The 25961-nt window shown below is 43.4% G+C and overlaps 1 protein-coding gene across 1 annotated transcript in view; it reads right to left on the bottom strand.

The window, feature by feature from the left end:
- LOC134612877 (S-adenosyl-L-methionine-dependent tRNA 4-demethylwyosine synthase TYW1-like) overlaps window positions 1–25961 on the bottom strand; it is a 216586-nt gene that overhangs the window by 7169 nt on the left and 183456 nt on the right. The window lies entirely within an intron of this gene.

Below are 25961 nucleotides of genomic sequence, written 5' to 3'. Positions count from 1 at the left end.
TTAGAAGGCTTTGAAGTGCAGCTTCAAGCCTTGCCTCAAAGCCCTCTAGATATGAGATGCGGGATTCTTACTTCTTACATCACAAGTGCATCTGCTGTAAAGTTGGCCATAGAGAATCATCTCTATGGAAGTATCATAAAATCCCCAATGCCTCCAGGATGACGCAACCCAAGGAGGAGATAGCAACAGCGCTGAGTAAGACTTTGCACTATAGGAAAGGTGAGTAACTTATTTAATTTATTTCAAATCTATTTTTGTACAATTCTGGAAGGCGGGGAGCTGCAAAATGAGAATGGCCACCAGGACTGTAGCTTTAGGAATACAAATATGTATTCCCAATGCAACAGTGTTCATTTAAACTTAGGTTGTTGAGCATTGGCGTTAATATTCTAATAGTTCAGTTCACAGATCAGTAGTACAAGACAAAGTTATTTAGCAACAAAATATTTTTAGGAACCAAAAAGAGGTAGAATTCTTGATCACCAATATATTCACAAATGTTTGGCGTCAACAGAGACATAGAGCACATACTGGTTAAGGTGTCAGGAGTGCCCTGGTAAGTAGTAAAAGTATTTTATAACAGTTTTCCTTTTTATATGGGCCTGCCTACCCCTGTTCCCAAGCTAATTTGCAGTCTTGCTTGCGGACGTGCTTTATGGGTGAGGGGTATCCTCTTTTAATCAGTTTATGAGGATTCAGCACATTTATAATTAAATTATGGAACACTTTCCAGGCTGTAAAACAAACAACCAAGCATGTTTGCACCCTGCCTTCTCCCGCGCAAACCTAAGACCAGCATCTTCAGCTCATTCATTGCCTCCTCAGACCTCAACCCAGACGCATGCACAAGCAACTGTGTGCACATATTCAGTGGCTTCTCGGATTAGATATTTCCCCCGTGAAGGACAAAGTCTCTTCTGAGGAAAAAGGAGAGGGCTTGAAAACTCTGTAGTCATGAGAACTGCAACCTTTGCAAGCTCATTTAAGATATACCCCCAATTACTACATGCATAAATAAATGCATTCAATGTTGGCATACCTACTAAAAACAAATTTTTTATTTACAAAATTTAACTTTCATGAGCTAAGCCCTCTAGTGCAATGTCAGTTCGTTGGCTGAGAGCACCACTGGGGCTTAAAGGGACACTATAGTCACCTGAACAACTTTAGCTCAATGAAGCAGTTTTGGTGTATAGAACATGCCCCTGCAGTCTCACTGCTCAATCCTCTGCCATTTAGGAGTTAAATCCCTTTGTTTATGAACCCTAGTCACACCTCCCTGCATGTGACTTGCACAGCCTTCCATAAACACTTCCTGTAAAGAGAGCCCTATTTAGACTTTCTTTATTGCAAGTTCTGTTTAATTAAGATTCTCTTATCCCCTGCTGTGCTTGCTAGGCCCTGCAAGACCCTCCTGTATGTGATTAAAGTTCAATTTAGAGATTGAGATACAAATATTTAAGGTAAATTACATCTGTTTGAAAGTGAAACCATTTTTTTTTTCATGCAGGCTCTGTCAATCATAGCCAGGGGAGGTGTGGCTAGGGCTGCATAAACAGAAACAAAGTGATTTAACTCCTAAATGACAGTGAATTGAACAGTGAAATTGCAGGGGAATGATCTATACACTAAAACTGCTTTATTTAGCTAAAGTAATTTAGGTGACTATAGTGTTCCTTTAAGCTCAAAGCTTTTGGTGGAGGCAGAGAGTGGCACCAGTTGAACTCCAGATAAGAAGTCAAACCATTTTGAAACAGTATACCTACTTACATTACAGTATACCTACTTACATTTTCAGTGTGGCTGCAGAAACCCATTTCTTTGTCAGTTTAAAGAAAAACAGTGTCTTCTCTTCTGTCAGTGTCCCCCTAACACCGGTCTCTGCTTGCCCCCTGCAGCAGAAACGGTGCTGGGCTCTGCCAGCTGCCCAGCACCAACCTCTGTGTGAGGAGCTCTCCCTCTCATGCTGCAATCACAAAGTACAGATTGTGTACAGAACCCTTTGCACCGCGTGAGCTAGGAAATCCCTCTGCTGAAGTCAGTACTGACATTAGTAGAGATAATCCTTTGAGAGGTGGGATAACGGGGTTGGATTAAGACTGTGATTATGAGTATGACTATGGGTTGGATTAGGGTCAGATTAGCATTGGATTATAGGGAGCATAATGGAAAGGGTTTGGATTAGTGAGAAATGTATATATGTGAGGTATCATTGTACTCAAGACTAATAGCAGAATAAAAGCATGCAGTGTTTGCAGTAGTGGAACATATGTTGAAAGAATTTTTTTTATCTAATTTGTAATAAAATGGTTAAATGGGAAGTGTAAAAATGTTTGTAATTACTTAGCCTGGGAGATGTACTTTCTACACATATTTGCTTTTGTGTAGTGGTTTTGGAATCTGTAACTACTATTAAAGTTGTAACCTCAGCACGCCATATTTTTCAAGGTTTTAGCTTTGATATTTAGTTCCGTTCAAAATTTCATTTGAATGAATGAAATTCCGATCCGTGCTGCGGTTGCATCTTGCAGCTGCTTAGTAGATAGCTCCCTAATACTGTGGGAATTAGGGAGTGATCTACCAAAAGGCGGAAAGACCAAGATTGGTGGCTATTTAATTTAAAGAGGGACATAGGGTCCCCCAGGCCCCCACCCATGAGTGGGTTTCATAAAAGACAATGGCGGGAAAGGACCTATGTGGGGACCCATGAGCAGCGGCCCTAAAAGACAATGAGGGGGTAGGACCAACTGTCCTCCACCCCCCCTCCCCCCCCCGGCCGCCACCCATGAGCGGCAGGTGGGAGCCCTAAATGACAATGGGGGGAAAGGACCTATTGTCCTCTTCCCGGTCCCCACACAGGCGGGGCCGGGTGGGGGCCCTAAAAGACAATGGGTGAGATCCCAACCCATGATAACCTAATTGGTTACCTGTAAGGCTCACTATTCACCTATCATAGCACTCAGAGCGATATTAGTCAAATTGCAGGGCGTGGGAAAGCTTAATAAACCTTTTCCTGTCCTGCAGAGCTCAGTCTGCGCGGAGCCCTCGCTGGGTGAAGATGGATTTTTTTTTTTTTTATGTATCAGGATTTTTCTTTCCAGTGCGTGTTTTTTTTTTTTTTTGCACCCTGGTCTTTTTTTATTTTATAAGAACAAAGTGCTTAGTGGACTTTAATTTGGCCTTTTTAGAAAAAGAAGACCTCAAATGGCGAGTATTTTTTAATTTATTTACAGGTATTTCATTTTTTTTTTGTCCCCATCTTACTATTTTTAGGGTGAGGGGGTAGGTAGGGTTTTATTTTATCTTTTCTAGGTGGGACTGTGACTAGTGACTTTTCATTTAGCCACCATCCGTCGTCCATGGGTGGGAGCCCAGGGGGAACAATAGGTCCCCCCACTTGTCTTTTAGGGCCCCCACCCGTCGCCCATGGCTGGGGGGCAAATATTAGGTCCCCCCCATTGTCTTTCAGGGCTCCCACCCGCCTCTCATGAATGCCATTTATTAGAAGGGGGCATTTTTTTCCCAACAGTGAGCAGCCTCACATTTTAGTAGACATGCCCCTACTCACAGCATAGCGAGTAGGGGCATTCGGGAGATTTAAATCTCCCTTATGTTAATATGGGGTCATATTGACCCCCATAGAGTAAGGAAGGACATGGGGGGCTTAGGAAGTGGCGGGGAGCACAGCTCCCTGCCGCTTCTATTTTTACATATTACAAGGAGGGAGCTGCGAGCCGGTAGCTCCCTCCTTGTAATAAACTGAACAAATGAACAAATGAACACTGACATTCAGTGTTTGTTTGTCTCAAATTCCTATTCATTCTTTCGTCTTTCTGACGAATGAATGGACGAAATTCCCGTACGAATTCCGGACAATAGCGAATGCCCCAGTGTTTAACTGGGCATGCGTGGGAATTTTACAGCGCTATGTAGTGTGGGCAGATGAAGTGTCCCACAAGACCTTCATCTACCCACACAAAGATAGCTGTGCCAGGACCCAGGTTCAGGCACAAAATGAAGATTAAAAACAAGTAATATGTAGGAGGTGTAGGGGCATTTGGGGGTGGCTAGGGAGGCAATTCGATGTAGTGGAGTCAGGATTGGGGGGTGGGGGGGGGAGGTAAAAAAAAAAAAAAAACGGATGCAGCCAAGACAGTGCTGCTTTAAACAGAAAGGGGGAAATTGTGGTGGAATGAATGCATGGCAAAAACACCAAAAAGGCCTTGGTCCCAAATGCTTTGCCACTCAAAAAAGGATTTGTCTTTGAGGGTATAAGAAAAGAAGAAAAAAATTGTAGATTGTTTTGTTTCTTATAACAAAAATATTATTGCTTATGATGAAGTAATACAATTGTTTAGGTTGTTTTATTCAGCATTCTGTAGTCACTTTTTTAATTTATTTATTTTAACAATTTTATTTGGCATCTATGGGTGTAGAAAATGTGCTGGAACAGATGTACAAAACAGAAATAAGAAACATGTACATAATGCATAAGCTTTGGATGAGCTGAAGCCAAAATCATAAGGCAGTTAGACTCCGGGCCTTTATTCTAAGTTCAATAACAAGCTGAGAAGGGAATTTCTGTTAAAACTTTTGACCATCTTACATTCAGTACAATCAAACCAATGAATATTTACTAACTCCTCACCAGTGAATAGAAGGAAATGGTTATAATAGGACTCTAATTGGATGAAAAGTGAGGAGGGTAAGTAAATAAAGACTAACATAGGTAATTAGCTTTAAGTCACAAGCTAGAAAACAGTCACAGTCAACCTGTTTTCATGTTGTAAACTTTCCTATTTTCCCTCTTTTTTACAATGTGTTTTTGTGAGAAGTGGCCACACTTGGGTCCTCGGCTACCCATGGTACTTCCCTGCTGCTCATACTCTGGAACTTCATTGTTAACCAGAGAGGTGATGGGGCAATCATCATGCGCCCATGCCCTATTTGAGACATTTTTGAAGCTGGCCAATGTAATTTACCCACATCAAACCATATATTTTTGAAAAGTAGACACTTTTTTGTATTTGCGAGCCAGACTGACAACTGGGGTTACTCCACTTAAAGGGACACTATAGTCACCAAAGAGACCTAAGCTTAATGAAGCAGTTTTGGTGTATAGATCATGCCCCTGCAGTCTCACTGCTCAATTCTCTGCCATTTAGGAGTTAAATCACTGTGTTAATACAGCCCTAGTCACACTCCCTGCATGTTACTTACACAGCCTTCCTAAACACTTCCTGTATAGATTCATCTAATGTTTAGACTTTCTTTATTGCAAATTCTGTTTAATTTAGAATTTCTTATCTCCTGCTCCATTAATAGCTTGCTAGTCCCTGTAGGAGCCTCCTGTATCTGATTAAAGTTTAATTTACAAAGCAGGAGATAACTTTTAAAGTAAGTTAAATCTAATTGAAAATGAAACCATTTTGGTTTCATGAGGCCCGTGAGAGTCACAGCCAGGGCCAGCGCCACCTGTAAGGCGCCCTAGGCAGCCGCCTAGGGCGCAACTTAGCAGGGGGCGCCACATCCCTGTGCCCGGTGTGGCTCCTCATGCTGTGCAGCCTGAGTGCTTTTACAAGCCTCAGGCGGCGCAGCACTGCTGCATAGAGGGCGGCCGGGTTTGAATGACCGGCAGGAGGGAAGCGCAGAGCGCTCCCTCCTGCCGGTTTCTCCATGTAGCGTGGCCGGGCGGCGCGGGACAGGAACCTCTGTTTCCTGTACCCAGCCGTCGGCGTAATGACAGGAAGCGCTCACTCCGTGAGCGCTTCCTGTCATTACGCCGGCGGCCGGGTACAGGAAACAGGTTCCTGTCCCGCGTTCCGCGTCGCCAGGCTACGCTACATGGGCAGGAGGGGAGGGTAAGGACCACTAGGGGAGGGAGGGGGGGGATAAGGACCACTAGGGGAGGGAGGGGGGGGATAAGGACCACTAGGGGAGGGAGGGGGGGGATAAGGACCACTAGGGGAGGGAGGGGGGGGATAAGGACCACTAGGGTAGGGAGGGGGGGATAAGGACCACTAGGGGAGGGAGGGGGGGATAAGGACCACTAGGGGAGGGAGGGGGGATAAGGACCACTGGGGGAGGTAGGGGGGAATAAGGACCACTAGGGGAGGGAGGGGGAATAAGGACCACTAGGGGAGGGAGGGGGAATAAGGACCACTAGGGGAGGGAGGGGGAATAAGGACCACTGGGGGAGGGAGGGGGGAATAAGGACCACTAGGGGAGGGAGGGGGAATAAGGACCACTAGGGGAGGGAGGGGGAATAAGGACCACTAGGGGAGGGAGGGGGAATAAGGACCACTAGGGGAGGGAGGGGGGGATAAGGACCACTAGGGGAGGGCGGGGGGGATAAGGACCACTAGGGGAGGATAAGGACCACTAGGGGAGGATAAGGACCACTAGGGGGGGTAAGGACCACTAGGGGGGGTAAGGACCGCTAGGGGGGGTAAGGACCGCTAGGGGGGGTAAGGACCGCTAGGGGGGGTAAGGACCACTAGGGGGGTAAGGACCACTAGGGGGGGTAAGGACCACTAGGGGGGGTAAGGACCACTAGGGGGGGTAAGGACCACTAGGGGGGGGTAAGGACCACGAGGGGGGGGGTAAGGACCACGAGGGGGGTAAGGACCACGAGGGGGGTAAGGACCACGAGGGGGGGGGGGTAAGGACCACGAGGGGGGGGGGGGGGGTAAGGACCACGAGGGGGGTAAGGACCACGAGGGGGGCAAGGACCACGAGGGGGGTAAGGACCACGAGGGGGGTAAGGACCACGAGGGGGGTAAGGACCACGAGGGGGGTAAGGACCACGAGGGGGGGGTAAGGACCACGAGGGGGGGGTAAGGACCACGAGGGGGGGGTAAGGACCACGAGGGGGGGGGTAAGGACCACGAGGGGGGGGTAAGGACCACGAGGGGGGGGTAAGGACCACGAGGGGGGGGTAAGGACCACGAGGGGGGGTAAGGACCACGAGGGGGGGTAAGGACCACGAGGGGGGGTAAGGACCACGAGGGGGGGTAAGGACCACGAGGGGGGGAGGGTAAGGACCACGAGGGGGGGAGGGTAAGGACCACTAGGGGAGGGGAGGGTAAGGACCACTAGGGGAGGGTAAGGACCATTAGGGGAGGGGAGGGTAAGGACCACTAGGGGAGGGGAGGGTAAGGACCACTAGGGGAGGGGAGGGTAAGGACCACTAGGGGAGGGGAGGGTAAGGACCACTAGGGGAGGGGAGGGTAAGGACCACTAGGGGAGGGGAGGGTAAGGACCACTAGGGGAGGGGAGGGTAAGGACCACTAGGAGAGGGGGGGGATAAGGACCACTAGGGGAGGATAAGAACCACTGGGGGGGGTAAGGACCACTAGGGGAGGGGAGGGTAAGGACCACTAGGGGAGGGGAGGGGAGGGTAAGGACCACTAGGAGAGGGGGGGGATAAGGACCACTAGGGGAGGATAAGGACCACTAGGGGGGGTAAGGACCACTAGGGGGGGTAAGGACCACTAGGGGGGGTAAGGACCACTAGGGGGGGTAAGGACCACGAGGGGGGGTAAGGACCACGAGGGGGGGGTAAGGACCACGAGGGGGGGGGGGGGTAAGGACCACGAGGGGGGGGGTAAGGACCACGAGGGGGGTAAGGACCACGAGGGGGGCAAGGACCACGAGGGGGGTAAGGACCACGAGGGGGGTAAGGACCACGAGGGGGGTAAGGACCACGAGGGGGGGGTAAGGACCACGAGGGGGGGGGTAAGGACCACGAGGGGGGGGGGTAAGGACCACGAGGGGGGGGTAAGGACCACGAGGGGGGGGGTAAGGACCACGAGGGGGGGGGTAAGGACCACGAGGGGGGGGTAAGGACCACGAGGGGGGGTAAGGACCACGAGGGGGGGTAAGGACCACGAGGGGGGGTAAGGACCACGAGGGGGGGAGGGTAAGGACCACTAGGGGAGGGGAGGGTAAGGACCACTAGGGGAGGGTAAGGACCATTAGGGGAGGGGAGGGTAAGGACCACTAGGGGAGGGGAGGGTAAGGACCACTAGGGGAGGGGAGGGTAAGGACCACTAGGGGAGGGGAGGGTAAGGACCACTAGGGGAGGGGAGGGTAAGGACCACTAGGGGAGGGGAGGGTAAGGACCACTAGGGGAGGGGAGGGTAAGGACCACTAGGGGAGGGGAGGGTAAGGACCACTAGGAGAGGGGGGGGGATAAGGACCACTAGGGGAGGATAAGAACCACTGGGGGGGTAAGGACCACTAGGGGAGGGGAGGGGGGGATAAGGACCACTAGGGGAGGGAGGGAGAGGGGGGATAAGGACCACTAGGGGAGGGAGGGAGAGGGGGGATAAGGACCACTAGGGGAGGGAGAGGGGGGATAAGGACCACTAGGGGAGGGAGAGGGGGGATAAGGACCACTGGGGTGGGTAAGGACCAGGGGAGTAAGGACCAGGGGGGTAAGGACCACGAGGGGGGGTAATGACTACTAGGGGAGGGGAGGGTAAGGACCACTAGGGGAGGGGGAGGATGGACCACTAGGGGAGGGGAGGGTAAGGACCAGTAAGGGAGGGGAGGGGGGAGCAAGGACCACTAGGGGAGGGAGGGGGGATAAGGACCACTGGGAGTGGGTAAGGACCAGGGGGGTAAGGACCACGAGGGGGGTAAGGACCACGAGGGGGGTAATGACTACTAGGGGAGGGGAGGGCAAGGACCACTAGGGGAGGGGGAGGAAGGACCACTAGGGGAGGGGGAGGAAGGACCACTAGGGGAGGGGAGGGTAAGGACCACTAGGGGAGGGGAGGGTAAGGACCACTAGGGGAGGGGAGGGTAAGGACCACTAGGGGAGGGGAGGGTAAGGACCACTAGGGGAGGGGGTGAAGGAACACAGGGGGAACAGGGGTGGGGAGGTAAGGACCACTGTGGGAGGAGGAGGGGAGGTCCACTAGGGGTTTGGGAGAGGGAGGACCACTAAGGGGGGGAAGGACCACCAAAGGGGGGTAAGGAGGGAGGACTACTATGGAGAGGGGAGGAGGGTAAGGACCACTAAGGGGGGGGGGGAGATTACCACTAAGGGGGTGGTGGGAGATGGGGAAGGTCTACTAAGGGGTTTGGGAGAGGGAGGACCACTAAGGGGGGGAGGAGGGGGTAGTGAGAAGACCACCAAGGGGGGACTGCAGAGGGACAGGGGGCCAAGGAAGAGCACTAAGTGACACACACACACACACACACACAGAAACATACAATGCATTCCTACTCACACACAGACACACCCGAAACACACAATACATCCCTTACGTTCTCTTACATAATTAATGCACCCCTTACAGACACACACTGCATTCAATTACATACTCAGAAACAAACCTTGCACCCCTTACACACACACAAACATACAATGCATTCCTTACATGCAAACACACACTACATCCCTTACACAAATTGCACACATAAAACATCCCCAACTCATGGATGGGCCATGTAGGTGGATTTATGGGTGGGCATGTAGGCGTATGCCCCCTGGGGGCCCAGACCTTGAGCTGTGTAAGGGGTCCTAAAAAATGGAGCTGCTTCCTGTTCGTTAATTGTTGTGAGCACTGTTAAAAACAGTCTCCAGAGAGCCTCTTCTACACCAGACCTGTGGAGCCAGACTGAGCCCATCATCAGCCTCTTGTCCTCATCTGGTGGTAAGTAGGCAATCCAATATATTATTAGTGGCAAAATACTAATTTATTTCTGGTTAGAGAAATATATGGGTGGATTGGCGCTATTAGAAAATAATGGGAACAGCAACAACCCCCAAGTGCCAAACAAATCACCCAAAGGCACTATACAAATACAAATGGTGAAAAGGAATAAAAAGAGGAGGGGGGTGCTATATATATGAAAACACAGTGTTATACTTATATCTGTATACAGGTGGTCCTGTCAAGGATCTGCCGAATCGATCTAGAAACAAATTATGTACATAGCATAATACTGTATAACACAAATAGTGAATGAATATAATTTGGTATTGGGTCACTCACGATCTCCAAAGCCTATTATAGCAGGCTTAGACTGTAACAGCTCTTCATAAAGTCATGTAGACTATGATTTTCAGGATGTTCCACTTTTTTGATTTTCTCCCCGATCACATCAAAAGCTTCAATAGCCAAATGGATACGATTAAAGGGATTTATTCAATAAAATAACAAATTCACAAAGTGATAAAAAAGTATAAAAGTACAGGGCACAACGCGTTTCGACTCTAGGTCTTCTTCCAAGGTGCATATGGTCCGAACAGTTTCAAACTCTTTAAATAAGTCTGGTGTTGCCGGTTTTCCCGGGCAAATTTTCAATTTACTTCCGTGTTGTGACGTCACTTCCGGGTTCCTCCGACGTGACTTGCGTCGGTGACGTCATCGCGGATAAGTTCGTATTTAGTCTTTGACCCGGATACTGCTTTACTTTAACGCCATCTTTAGAGGTGGCAACTTATTTTGTAAAGTCCACTCTTCGGTAAGGGAATTAGAGCCATTAGAAATAACTAATCCACATCTTACTGTGCAAATATACAAATCCAATTATGATTAACAAAAAAAAAAAACTTTTAGTTTCAAAGATAGTATCTATTTATTCTACAACATAAGTAGAGAACACAGGTGTGGAGACGGTTTTGTCCAAAACATCCTAATAGGTAAAAAACTTATATATGTGTATATAAAAAAATTTTTTATTAAAAATTTGGAATAATAAAAAATATATATACTTTTGAATAATAAAAGAATTTTTGAATAATATAAAAAATATACCAAGGGAAAGGATAATCCAAAAAGGCAAACTGAATATAGGGGGGCTGATCTTCTAAATAATCTTACCAAACTAGAGTTATTGGCAATACAAAATTTACGGAAAGACCCTGAAATAGTGATTAAACCCGCGGATAAGGGTGGTGGGGTAGTGGTGATGGATAGGGATAAATATGTGGCAGAAATTAATCGCCAACTTGAAGACAAAGATACCTATACCCAATTAAACAATAATCCCCAGCAAGATATTCAAAAAACATTTGTAAATTATTTAGATGAAGGCCTTTTAAAGGGAATCCTTAACAAAAAAGAGTATGATTTCTTGAATATTAGGTCCCCAAAAATTCCAGTGATCTATGTATTACCGAAACTCCACAAAGACGATAAGAATCCTCCGGGGAGACCAATAGTCTCTGGAGTGGGCTCCCTTTTGTCCAACTTATCGAAATACATAGATACCCTCCTCCAACCTCTAGTCAAAGAAAACCCCTCATATTTAAAGGACTCTATGAGCCTGTTGAAAATATTAAAAAATTTTAGATGGGAAAGTGACTTTGCACTCATTACTTGTGATGTCACGAGTCTCTACACCTGTATTGACCATGACATTGGATGCAAGGCAAATTATTCATTTCTAGAAATATCTGGTCTGTACCCTAAAGACCAAATAGATTTCGTTATGGAGGGAATTTCCCTAATTCTTAGGAATAATTTTTTCTGGTTCGAGGGGGACTTTTACTTACAACGCCGAGGGACCGCTATGGGGACCAGGTTCGCACCCAGTTATGCTAATTTATTTATGGCCTACTGGGAGAAACATTTTGTGTATTCCCAGCATGACTGGAGTGCGAACCTGGTCCTTTATAGACGATATATAGATGACATTTTTATTATTTGGAGAGGAGGCTACTCTACCTTTTTGGAATTTTTTAATTTTCTTAATTCAAATGAGTGGAATATAAAGCTGACCCAAGAATATAGCCAACAAAAAATTAATTTTCTGGATTTGGAGATTTTTGTTAAAAATGACACCTTAGAAACCTGCACCTTCTTCAAACCGGTAGACGTTAATGGATATATTCATAAAGAGAGCTGTCATTTTCGCCCATGGCTGGACAATATACCAAGAGGCCAGTTTCTACGCATGAGGCGAAACTGTACAGAAATAGGAAATTTTGACTCTCAAACCCAAATTTTAAAAAAACAGTTTGTAAGTAGGGGATACTGTGAAAGTCTTCTAGATCAGGAGATAAAACAAATTAGAGATATGGAAAGAGACACCTTATTAGAATATAAATCCAAAATGATACTAGAGAAGAAAGATGATAAAATACCCATCATATGCAATTATAATCAAGACCACGGGAAATTAAGAAGAATGTTTAACAAACATTGGCACATCCTGCAACAGGATGAGGAAATTCTACCCTACCTCAATGAGAGACCCAAACTAATCTTTAGAGGAGCCTGTAATCTAAAGCAGAAATTAACTTCGAGTCATTTAGAATTATTGAAACCTAAAGAGAATTTCTTAACTTCACATAAAGCCCTACAGAAAGGCTTCCATTATTGTGGGGAATGTATGGGCTGTAAAAATATTGGAAAGAAACCCAAAAGAATAGAAGTTTTCAATTCAAGGATTGGCTCTGTTAATTTCAAAATCAACTCCTTTATCACTTGTCACACTAAAAATGTAGTGTATTTGCTCACGTGTCCTTGTGGACTCCAATATGTGGGGAAAACAACAAGGAATTTAAAAATAAGGATACGTGAGCACATCTACAACATAAGGAGAGGTTTTTTAAAACACAGTGTTTCCTCACATTTTCTGAATGTCCATGGTGGGAATCCGGCAGGTCTCAATTTCTATGGGATCCAGTCCATCAAATCCCATTGGAGGGGAGGCCAAATCGAGTCCACGTTGAGTCGTAGCGAAATGAGATGGATTTTTGACCTGGAGACATTAACTCCGGGCGGACTCAACGTGGACTTCGAGATGGCAGCCCTTATTTAGAAGATCAGCCCCCCTATATTCAGTTTGCCTTTTTGGATTATCCTTTCCCTTGGTATATTTTTTATATTATTCAAAAATTCTTTTATTATTCAAAAGTATATATATTTTTTATTATTCCAAATTTTTAATAAAAAATTTTTTTATATACACATATATAAGTTTTTTACCTATTAGGATGTTTTGGACAAAACCGTCTCCACACCTGTGTTCTCTACTTATGTTGTAGAATAAATAGATACTATCTTTGAAACTAAAAGTTTTTTTTTTTTGTTAATCATAATTGGATTTGTATATTTGCACAGTAAGATGTGGATTAGTTATTTCTAATGGCTCTAATTCCCTTACCGAAGAGTGGACTTTACAAAATAAGTTGCCACCTTTAAAGATGGCGTTAAAGTAAAGCAGTATCCGGGTCAAAGACTAAATACGAACTTATCCGCGATGACGTCACCGACGCAAGTCACGTCGGAGGAACCCGGAAGTGACGTCACAACACGGAAGTAAATTGAAAATTTGCCCGGGAAAACCGGCAACACCAGACTTATTTAAAGAGTTTGAAACTGTTCGGACCATATGCACCTTGGAAGAAGACCTAGAGTCGAAACGCGTTGTGCCCTGTACTTTTATACTTTTTTATCACTTTGTGAATTTGTTATTTTATTGAATAAATCCCTTTAATCGTATCCATTTGGCTATTGAAGCTTTTGATGTGATCGGGGAGAAAATCAAAAAAGTGGAACATCCTGAAAATCATAGTCTACATGACTTTATGAAGAGCTGTTACAGTCTAAGCCTGCTATAATAGGCTTTGGAGATCGTGAGTGACCCAATACCAAATTATATTCATTCACTATTTGTGTTATACAGTATTATGCTATGTACATAATTTGTTTCTAGATCGATTCGGCAGATCCTTGACAGGACCACCTGTATACAGATATTATTAGTGGCACTAATCTCTAATTTACCTCACATTAAATGGATACTATAGTCACCAGAAGCACTACAGCATAATGTAGTGGTTCTGGTGTCTATAGCTTGTGCCTGTAGGCTTTTTAATGTAAACACACTGTCTTTTCAGATAAAAGACACTTTGTGAAGACTGGCGTTGGCCCATATGGCAGAGCATATCGGCGGGGCATTGTGATGTCACATGGTGGGCAGGACATATGGGGGGGCGGCAAAAATGTTTTTGCCTAGGGCGGCAAAAAAAAATCCTTGCACCGGCCCTGGTCACAGCCAGTGGAGGTGTGGCTAGGGTTGCATAAACAAAGATTTTTTTTTTTTTTGGTATATATTGCTAGGGCAATATACAAAGAAATGAAGTGTAGCAGGGAGTGTGACCAAATGAAAGCAAATAAGCAGCTAATGGGTTAAAAACAGATTTCAAGTTACGAGGAATGAGAGAGATTATTTCTTTCTATTGGATTTATTACTGGTATGGAAGTAGCCGGACATCATTTCTTTCTAGTTCAGATAAATCGTGATTTCTAACCCCTCGAACCAAACCCTGGGCATGCTCTGAGTAGTGCAGTCCATGACAGATTAAACATTACAAGGCAAGTTGTAAATGTAAAAGATATTAGAGTAGCTTCATAAAATATTTACTATTGCACAAGTAAAAAAAAATCCAATGTGCCACACAACACAGTCTGCGCAGAGCAGTTGTTATGAGTAATGTGTTAAAAGAAAAGTTTTCATAAACTTGTAGGAGAGCAATGGGTAATGTAATATACTGTTAAAAAAATAAATGGTTGGCATTAAAAGTGCAATAAAAGATTTCACATTCACGAAACACACGAAGATCTACAGACAAAAGACAATGAAACGAATGAGAAAACGTATTTAAAAAGCATCAAATGAGACAGATCCAGTGTTCACCTTTAAAAGAAAATGTTTTAGTGAACAAAATTAAAAGTGTTGCAGTGTGTTTTTTTTTTGTGATTCTATCCACACATGTGTTATTTAAAGAGTTCCAACTTATTCTGCGTGGTTTACATCTGTAGATTATTATAGACTGGAAGGAACAAAAATGTTGGTATGTTCCAAGTTTGCAGTAAAGGAAGCATAGCAAAATGTGAAGCCTCTTGTCATGCCTTAACAGTTTTATTGTATTAAACAAGGAGTCAGGGGGGCCCAGCTCAAACAAACATATAGTCTATATTTATCATATTGGTTCAGTTTTATTTGTTGTTCCAGTGTACAGTATTGTAATTGGCTGCTGAAAGAGGTCTTCAGTGATAATTCATTGATATTAAATTAATAAAAATGTCAGGAAACGTAAGCATTTCACAGCATCAGATTGCTCGGATATCATTCCTATTTACGGAGTTCACACAAGGTTATGTGTGGAATCTGAATGTATTCATTTAAAAAGTCTACTTGCAAATATATTTTCAAATACTGCAAACAACAACAGCATTATGAAAAACTTTGTCACGATTTTGTAATATAATAAAATAAAAACAGACACCCCCTACTAAAAGAAACAAAACAACCCCCTATTATCCTCACACCACCCACCACACTCCACCTCCCCCCCCCCCCCCCCCCCCCCCCCAAAAAAAAAGCACAAAAACACAAACAGCCCTCTCTGGCATGAGTAATTTAATTAAGTACATCAATCTGTTCAGATATTATTAGGATCTATACTAGAGAAGATTGATGCTCTGAATCAAAATGAGTCAATCCAAAAGCACATCATTTATTTTGAAGAGGGTATCATTTGTTTTTGTTTTCTACATTACATATGCCATCCTGTCAGTGTAAAGTATTTTATACTATTTTTATAACGATCATAGTGGAAAGACACAGCAGGAAATAAAAATAGAAGTGTATAAATTTATTTTGCTTTTTAACCCCTTAAGGACTGAGCAAAATGTACACGTGATCAAAACGAAACGTAAACAAAAACTTGAATTTGCGCTAGATGTCTGTTCAGGCGTAATTCACCTCTTTAATATTATGTGCACCCACACTTATTATATATAATTTTATTCAGGGGAAACAGGGCTTTCATTTAACATCAAATATTTAGGTATAAAACATAATTTAATATGAATACAATTTAAAAAAGGGAGAAAATAAGAATTTTTAAAAAATGTTTAGTTCTATGTGACATTCTAACTGTGAATGTCATAATACGGTTTGATTTTACTGCAATAAAATACACATATTTGTATTCAGCGATGTCTCACATGTAAAACAGTACCACTATGTACAGGTTTTATGGTGTTTTGGGAAGTTACAGGGTTAAATATAGTGCTAGCAAATTAAATTCCCTGGACTTTTGGCCTGGGTTGTCAGGCTGGTCCTGCTAATTTTAATTAATAAAATTACCTAATTATGTAAAATTATTACATAAATATATACGTAGATTATATATATGTGTGTATATAAATATATGTATATAATTTTTTAAAATTATTTTTATTTATATATAGCTATATATAGTGATATATACTTATATAGATATATTATTTTGTTCTACATGTATTTTGATATCAATATATACATTTTAAAATACAGTTAGAACGAATTTACACACATATTTTTTTTTTAATTTAATTTTTAACGTATTTACAGATTTATTTTATATTACATATAAATATAATGAAAATTATATATATATTTAATCAACATCATTGTACGTGTATTTTGATATTAATATATACTTATAATTATATATAAATATTAAAATACACGTGTATGTATGTGTAATATATATATATATATATATATATATATATATATATATATATATATATACACACACACACACTTAGATCATATATATAGTAAATATATATATATGATCTAAGTATATATTATCTAATTTTAAACTGTTTTAAACTTTAATTTTTTTTTTTTAGACAGCAGGGGGAGTACCCGTCATTACAGGCACTCCCCCTACTGGCAATGCCTTGGACGGCTAAGCCGTCCATGTGATTGCAAGGTCCTCGCAAGGGGGGCCGAAGAGGACGGAGGGGGACTCCCTGGGCTCCCAGGTCAGTCCCCATACCGCGATCGTCAGCGACCGGGTAAGTAGAAAGGACGGTTTGGGCGTTCTATGCCGCCCTCCGGCGTTTAGAGCCGGGTCCTTAAGGGTTAATACTTTTGAAAGTATTTTTAAAAGTAAAGAGATCTGCACTTGTTTATTACCAAGTACGATTCAAATTGTTTTCTAACCTATGCAGAAATAACTGAGTAAGAATGCCACAAGCGTAGTATAGCGGGATCCTGGGGACCCACACTGTTTACCTTAAGTCCTCTCATTCAAAGACAGACCGACTGGAGTTCAACTGAGGGAAAATGCAGCTCTGGTATATGATAAACAGCACTTTGAGTGATTGACATGGCATTAAGACCCATATGGGAGTGCTCTAGCAGCACTCTGAGTAAGGACAACCTGTTTGCCTGGAATATATACAGAGGCGGCTCTCTAATTAGATTTAAGCGGCCGTCTAAGGCCTTGCGCTGGCGGGGGCCTCGCGGCGCCCTAAATCGCTTTAGGGCAGACTTACATGTCTGTTTCTCGGCCCATGACCGAGGGCCTGGCGACTTGCCCATTATGCCACCAGTTTGCACTGGAAGGAGAGCTGCCGATGGTTTCTCGCAACCTCCATCCAATCCCGGCGGAGCTGCAGACCGGATAGGAAGCCCACCAGACCACTGTGACCAATCACCCCCTCACTCAGCCCCCTGTCAACCCCTTACACAGCCACCTGTCACCCCATCCCTCCCTCACTCACTCTGCCACCCGCTCACTCTGCCACCCCCTCCCTCCCACCTGTCGCCCTCTGCACACTCTGCCATTTGTCACCCAACCTCCACACTCTGTCAACCCACTCGACACACCCCTCCACATATTCAATAAGCTGTAGTTGTTCTGGTGACTATAGTGTCCCTTATATCTTTAGATACTCTTAAGCCAACAAAGCATGAGCAAGGTGTGCTTTTCTAGTTGAATACAAGTTTCTTGCTCCCCCATACCTTGCGAGAAGCAACATCCTGTTATATGTATATAATTCATACTGCCAACACTGAATTACAGAGGAAGCATGGAGACAGTTTAGTGCAGCAGGTAAAGCATACACTAGTAGCAAATAAAGAAAATAAAAAAAAAATAAGGGGGGGGGGAGGAGGGGAAGAGTGAAACTCACCTTGGTTTCAGCACCAGGGACAGTCTCCTCATAGTAGACCAATCCTCCCACAATTGCCGCATTCAGCTAAGCCAAACATTAACTGCATTTGGTATCAGAGCATTGTTCATGTAACCCTGAACTTGAGAAATTTTTTAAGAAATTATGGAGGAAGATTTCTAGTCCCCCAAAAAAACTAATTAATCCTAAGGTATACTTTAACAGTGTATCATGAAAACACAAAGCTTGAATATCTCTCGCTAACACTATTAAAAGTCATGGTTTCATGTAACAATGGTAAATTCTTATTACCATTCTGAACATGCAATGCTTTGTAGCATTTCTATACAGAGAAGCCAATTAACTAACTGTAAAAAACCTAATACGGTATGGGTGTTAATAAATTCCACCTTAACACAAGGGAAACACGGTTGCCAAAAGATGATAGACAGCCTGCTTACTTTTCTACAACATGAATAGCAAAGGTCTGTAATATAATACATTGATACTTGCTTCAAAATGTGAAGGAGGGTTGGCAAGATCTTGGCTCTTTCCATTAGGGCCATTGTGAGAAGCACGCCAGAAATAATGGAACAGAATATTATCAGGAGAGTGACTTTGACTTTCACATGGTGAAGGTGAAATTCCGTTACTGGAAGCCAGACATTCACCCTCCCATCTCTGTTACATTAGTCAGCAAACCAAATCTTTACTTCGCACTATAGCTTCTAATACACTTGCATCCAAACGGCTATGTGATGTGCAGAGGAGCAAATGTGGTGATGTGCAATGCACTGTGTGAAATATTTCTGTCTGCATAATATTTTGGCCCAAATTTACTAAAATAATGAAAACTTGAGAACACCCATAATATTTTATTTTTCATTTGGTTGCGAAACAAGGTTTTATAAGATAAAAAAAACAAACAATTACAACGTTTTTAAAGACAAATATGGGTTTATTTTCCATTGCTCAGCAGAGTAATTATAAACATTATACAAGCATGAAAGCCAGAAACACCTGTATATATAGCAAATAAGCCAACAAGGAACTACTAACAGACCACTGCTGCATAAATGGAAGTCTAGTAATGTGGGCAAAAGTGATGGAGAAAAAGATCATTCACTCTTGACTAATCTGATAAGTAAATCCTACAAAACATTCTCTAAGCAAAAGCAAGTAATTGGACTTTAACAACAAAACCCCAGGATTAGAGGGACATTTGAGGAAGTGGAAAAGGATTCCAGGTTTGCTTTTAGCAAACATATTGGCCTGCTTTCTGGTCCCAGTGGTCACCGATGAATCTCATCGATTACCACTACTTTTAGTGTCTGTGAGGGAGTTGCTGCCCAAGCAGAGGTTCAGAGAGACTAACTGAACTTACAAGCGATAAAACTGTTAAAAGCCTGAAAATGGCACAGGCAAGACTCCGTGCTATAAATGACTTCTGATGACCTGCATGTCTCTCTCATTCATCACATAACATTTTCTATGCTCCTGGAATTAAACCGGGCATGAAAACTGTGAGATACCACTTGGATGCTATACTATTTCAGCAATATGATGTATCCCTCACCCTTCTGTCGAGGGACTACTTACTGGATAGGGCATACATCCAGCATCTATCTTTATCAAGGAGAGACTGGTTTCAAGTTCCAGTGATAACATCATGCAGAGAAAAGGGTGGCCACAAAAAAAACTGTCAGGTTGTAAGGTTGGATCCCTTCATCCAATGCAAAACATTCCCAAGTCATTTGCTCATATAATGCTTTGTTTATACAGAGACTGAACGTAAACGCTATTCATATTGCAGATATTTCATTTTAGCTTAGGTTTTTTTTTTCTATTTTGTGCTCCTCATTACCTAAGCCAGGGATAAGCAACCTACGGCACGTGTGCCATTCATGGCGCTCGAGGTGAGTTTGCACGGCACTCAAAGTGAAGTCCCCAGTGGGACTTCAGATATCTGCTAGTGAAACCAAAGCAGTGATTGAAGGTGGTGAGGGACAATCCTCAATTTACGCATTGTAGCATTTAGAGGAAGTGATCTCAGATCACTTCCTCCCAGCACTTGTAAACAGGAATCCGCACTGGAGGTGAGCAGCCCGCATCAGCTATCAAAGCTCCTGCCCTTGACCTGTACCAGGCTAGCCTGGTCCCCACTGGACCCCAGGTAAGCAACCCACACTTCTAGATATACATTGTGCTGCAGAATAAGCCTCATACCAACAATAAAAAAAAAAAAAACACACAAGCGTACACAGTGTCCACAAACATAACACCACTGGCTATCCACATACACAACCGCACAATCAGTCTTCACATGCATTACCACAAGCTGCCCCACACATACACACACCACCAAACAATGTGACATGTCATACACACACACAATGCCACAATAAGCCCTATACACAGCCCACATTTATAGGTATCATAAACAATAACACAAACTACTCATGAACATATACAATATAAAAGCCCACATATACACAATTACAACGCTACAATGCAACTGCAGTATCCGGAAATAAGACTAGCACAAAATGACACCATACGCACCTCAATTTAAAAAAATTGGATAGGCACGCCAAGGGACTTCAAGATCCTCTGACCTAAGCTACATACTGACGTCACAAGTCTTGATACCCTTGCAGTCCAAGAATGGTAACCAATTATATCTCCTATTCCCATTTGCACTGTTTTCTTAGTATTGTTGGATGTACTTTTTAAAATGACTAAAATGGAATGTGTTCTAGTAGTATTAACATTTATGACAACTAATAAACAAAAAAATCACACAGAATAATACCCAATAACAGTTATATCGAAATAAAGGGATACAGATTTCAGAAAATGCTGCTGAAAAGCTGGAGCAGAGAATATTTCCGTAATGTCTCAAATTTAACTAAACTTTCAACTTGATACAGTACAAAGTGTAAAACAATATCCTTTGTAGCTTATACTTGGAGATCATTGGATCACAGTGTAAGGCATCTAATTCCATATGCATTGCTTTAAATTAAACATGTATTAAAATTTGATTTCAGGAAAAAGAGGGAAAATATACCAACCAATTACCAAGTTCTGACTACATATGCAGAAGCAATAATTTAAACATATAAAAAATGGATTATGTGAACATCTTGGGTTTAATAACAGACATTGCCTGGAAGCTTTTGCAGCTTAGTAATGTCGCTACATACGTGTGTAAGAAAGGGGGGGGTAAGGGGAGGGAGGGAAGACCCCCGCTCCATTCCAGAACTCTTAAATCAATATTGCATCTGACTGTAATATGGTTATTGGTTTGACACAGATGGTTTAATGGAATAATTCAGAGTGCGCAGAATTGTTTTCTCTATATAACAAGACACATTAAAAAGAGAGTTTAAATAAAACATCAAATGTATTTTATAATTAAAAAGGTTTTTATACAAACCATTGCGATGTTACTTCAGCCAAGTCTGAAACAAAGCACCACCCATCCATAACCCTTTTAATGCCAGAGGTGTATCTTTGTTGTACCTCTGGCACTCAATGAGTTAAGAGTCAAGGGCTGGTGTCATTTAGAGGAGGCCTTTAGGTAACCATGAACTGAAGTAAGCATGAATCTAAAAACACAATTATAGCACAACATTGCAAGACTTTGGTTATGGTACACTACCAAGAAAATATAAATGGTTTTTATTATTTCAATTTTATGATTAGGTTTTCACCAATTACAATACTATATAACTACTCAAATTGATGATTGATAGCTTTTTTTTTTTTTTTATCCTTGGCAATAAAGGAGACAAAAAAATGTCAAAAGAAATGTAACCACAATTACAGGTGTTAAATGGACACTTTAGTCACTAGAACAAGCATTTCAAACTCGCGGCCCATAATTAATATTTTTGCTGCCCGGCGAGCTGCGAGTTTGACATGCTTACTAAGGCAGAGTAGGCACCTGCTCTCTCCACATTTCAGGTGCCTACTCGGCTAACATTTACACGGCCAGGAGGAGAGGTCGCTGGCTGCAGCGAGGGAGCTCAGTCTTTCTACTCCTCACTGATTCCTCGCATGCGCTGTCTGTAGTCATGCCGGGTGCCAGAATATGACATCATTCCGACACCCGGCATCTCTAAACTGCGCACGTGAGGGAGCATTGAGGAGAAGATCCCCACTGGACCAGAGGGAGGGACCCCACACCAGCTCCCAAAGGTAGGGTACAATAAATAAAATTATGTGACTGTGTGCAAGAATGTGTAAATGTGTGAGTGTGTGTATCAGTCACAGAGTGTGTTTGAGTATGTATCTGTCAGTGAGTGTCTGTCAATCAGTGAGTGCGTGTGTGTGTGTGTGTCTGTCAATCAGTGAGTGTGTGTGTCTGTCAATCAGTGAGTGAGTGTGTGTGTCTGTCAATCAGTGAGTGAGTGTGTGTGTCTGTCAATCAGTGAGTGAGTGTGTGTGTCTGTCAATCAGTGAGTGAGTGTGTGTGTCTGTCAATCAGTGAGTGAGTGTGTGTGTCTGTCAATCAGTGAGTGAGAGAGTGTGGGTGGGTGTGTCTGTCTGTCAGAGTGAGTGTGTGTCTGTCAGTGTTGCGATGGCCGCGACTGTGCATTGGAGGAACTGGAGGTGCACGGAGGCACGCAAGGCCACGTCACATTCCGACATGACGTCAACGTGCTACACAGGGTTTCAAGGAATAGAGGGAGGATCCGCTTTGGCACTGGGGGTATACCAGAGGCTGGACTTCAGAGTTGCATATTGGCAGTGCAATGTGAGTGGAGTCTACCTTTTGGCTAATATTGTTTTTTGTTGTTGTTTTTAAAACAGGGGACGGGGTTTAGGAGAGAGGGGTGCTGGGCCTTCGTACATTGCTGCCTAGGGACACCTCCAGTGGCAGTCACTTAGATGGCCAGAAGAGGTGCTTTCTGGGTCAGTGTTGCGCAATGTGGAGTTCTGATGTTTAGAGTGTCCACACTTTGCATGGAGGCGCTGAACTTTCCCCATAGAGATTAAATTGGTTCAAGGCATCTCTATGAGGAGATGCTGATTGGCCAGGGCGACATTTGGCTCTGCCTCTGACCTGCCTCCTTGGCGGAGATCATCAGAATTGACTATCTTAGCCAATCCAATGCTTTCTTTGGGAAAGCATTGTGATTGGTTGAGATCTTGAATTCTGATTATACCAGCCAAGAAGGTGAATCAGGGCCAGCGGCGGTGGAACAACGCAGTCCTGGAAGAAAGGGATTTTTTCCTGCTTTGAAGGAAGGTGAGGAAGAGGCCAGGGGGCTAAGTAATGTTTTTACATCATAGGGTCAGAAATACACGTTTGTGTTCCTGACCTTATAGTGTTCCTTTAACGATTTGGCAGTAATTCCATTTATTGCATAGGGTGCATGGAATTGATGCCTGGCTTATATCCATTTACAAATAAGCATTTGTAAATGGATAAACCATTCTCATTTTCAAACACAATTTTGCATTCAGACTTCTTTACAGTAACCTATGAAAGAAACTGTTATGGAGTAGGGTATTTTATAGAATAGTGTATACACACACTGTACAAATATGTGCATGGACAAATGGGGAAATGCAGCTTCAACCCCTGATTTTAGACCAGGGTCAGGCTTATAGCTGCAGAGATGTTTTATGTATCTGCAGTTATAAGCAACTGTGTGGAGGTAGTCCTATGTAAGGAGCATGTGTTTTTGGCATCCTCTTAAAGGACCACTCTAGTGCCAGGAAAACATACTTGTGTTCCTGGCACTAGAGTGCCCTGAGGGTGCCCCCACCCTCAGGGTCCCCCTCCCGCCCGGCTCTGGAAAGGGGAAAAGGGGTAAAACGTACCTTTTTCCAGCGCTGGGCGGGGAGCTCTCCTCCTCATCCTCTCCGCCCCGTCGGCTGAATGCGCACGCACGGCAACAGCTGCGTGCGCATTCAGCCAGTCGCATAGGAAAGCATTTACAATGCTTTCCTATGGACGCTTGCGTGCTCTCACTGTGATTTTCACAGTGAGAATCACGCAAGCGCCTCTAGCGGCTGTCAATGAGACAGCCACTAGAGGATTAGGGGGAAGGCTTAACCAATTTATAAACATAGCAGTTTCTCTGAAACTGCTATGTTTATAAAAAAATGGGTTATCCCTAGCTGAACCTGGCACCCAGACCACTTAATTAAGCTGAAGTGGTCTGCGTGCCTAGAGTGGTCCTTTAACCAACATATTGTGTTTGGTTGTTTGCTAATGGGTTACTAACAAGTGCAAATAAGGGTGTTATGTTGTCTTTTTATGTTCTAAGTTCTATACCTTATAATGTAAGTATTGCCATTTACATGTATAAGGGACACTATAGTCATCAAAACAACTTCAGCTTAATGAAGCAGTTTTGTTGTATAGATCATGCCCCTGCAGTCTCCCTACTCAATTCTCTGCGATAAATTAGTAAAATAAGTTTGTTTATGCAGCCCTAAGCACAGCACCCTGCATGTGACTTACACAGTTTTCCTAGACACTTTCTGTAAAGAGGCATCTAATGCTTACACTTCCTTTATTGCAAATTGTGCTTTATTTATAATTCTATATCTTCTGCTCTGTTAATAGCTTGCTTGACCCCGCAGGAGCCTCTTGTGTGTAATTAAAGCTCAATTTACAGAACAGGAGACACAAACTTTTAAAGTAAGTTACATTTGATTGAAAGGGAAACCTTTTAGTTTTCATACAGGGCTGTGTCAGACACAGCCAGAGAAGGTGTGTGTGACGAAGCCACTTTGCCACGGAGTTTAGGAGAGGACTACTTGCCAGCCTTTTACCTTGTGACTATGGCCCCTTTAATTTATTGAGGTTAAAAATACTATTTGTGCCCATTGGGACTTGGCACAATGTTCTTCGAACTTTCAAAAGTGGCACTTCGGATACAGTCGACGTGTCGAAGTAGTCGAAATGGGCGCCATTCAACATTCGAACACGTGACAGCCATATTATTTAGTCAAACAGGTTCAGCTGTGTTTTGTCGTCGAGTTTATGGAACTCAAATCGGACACGCAACGGCATGAACACCGCTAAACGTTACCTTCCAGGAAACCGACAATTCGAACGGCGTTCGGTGAGTCGAAGCCCACGAACAAGGGACACACATTAACTATATGCATTCACCATTCCGTTCAGTAACTTGAACAGTATTTCGACTGTTTAAAATAGACCGGCCGCACAGCCTAATTCTCTGGAACAGTTTTGGACATGAAACCATGCGTGTGGTCGGTCAAAAGAGACTTCCAGGAAATGCCTGAACCCCTGCTCTGATCTGGGTGATTTTTGGATATGTTGTTCACCCAGATCAGGGCGATCAGGGGATGTGGGGACTTTTATGGAGATATGTTGTATTTTGGGGTACTTATTGGACTTTATAAAAATGTGTGTTTTTTCTGCCTGGGGATAATTAAGTTAAAGCATTATCTGCATTAATTATATCACAGGCAGTGGGGAGGGATTGTGTACTGTATGTGGAAGTGTTGTTCATTGTTACATTGTTTTTATTGGTCTGTACATTTATATAAATCTAACCTGTACCAATAAACCTTCAGACTTCTTACACTCAACTCGCAGCCTTGCCTCGTGTTGTAGGGAACAGCTATAATCGCTACAGGGATTTCTATAATCATTATACTCCCTTGGATTCTACTAGCTCTTGTAAGAGCTCTACAGCTGATCCTGCTATACTCTCTTGGAGGTGAGGGTTACCCACTGGAACCTGGAGCTTTGTCGTAGGTCCAGGGTGGGCAGAAGACGGAGAGACCCCAACCAAGCTGTCTGGTGCGGTGCTGATGGTCATTGGTGAGCACTAGGAATATCTGTCAGCGGAGGTACCGAGTCGGGGTACAGGAAGCTCCGTCACAGTGTGGCTAGGGCTCAATAAACTGAAACAAAAGTGATTTAACTCCTAAATGGCAGGGAATCGAGCAGTAAGACTGCAGGGGCATTATCTATACACTAAAAGGGCTTCATTTTAAAGAAACTGATCCACCTGGATCAAGAACAATTAATTCCAAATCACC

The sequence above is a fragment of the Pelobates fuscus genome, chromosome 1 (assembly GCF_036172605.1).
Source record: "Pelobates fuscus isolate aPelFus1 chromosome 1, aPelFus1.pri, whole genome shotgun sequence".
In the NCBI taxonomy this organism is placed as follows: domain Eukaryota; kingdom Metazoa; phylum Chordata; class Amphibia; order Anura; family Pelobatidae; genus Pelobates; species Pelobates fuscus.
This window is presented reverse-complemented; position numbering and strand designations above follow the sequence as displayed.